Below are 352 nucleotides of genomic sequence, written 5' to 3'. Positions count from 1 at the left end.
GGTATATCACAAGCCCCATTTGGACACCTTTTAGCTGAAGTTCAACCTAGTACTCGGGGAAGGTCAGGCGCGTTACTCGGGAAGTTCATGTTGTGATCAGAATATTATTCTGATCCCGTGATCAGAATAGTGTTTATGTATATATATATATATATATATATATATATATATATATATATATATATATATATATATATATATATATATATATATATATATATGGCTTCTGCACAACATCTCCATCATCATTATCAGTACATCCTACGCAGGTGAGTTAGGATGCACTTGATCCCAGGAAGGTATCTATCCTTCAAACTAGAGGAGTGCTTCAAACTAACAACAATACATAATA

The sequence above is a fragment of the Triticum aestivum genome, chromosome 5A, assembly GCF_018294505.1.
Source record: "Triticum aestivum cultivar Chinese Spring chromosome 5A, IWGSC CS RefSeq v2.1, whole genome shotgun sequence".
In the NCBI taxonomy this organism is placed as follows: domain Eukaryota; kingdom Viridiplantae; phylum Streptophyta; class Magnoliopsida; order Poales; family Poaceae; genus Triticum; species Triticum aestivum.
This window is presented reverse-complemented; position numbering follows the sequence as displayed.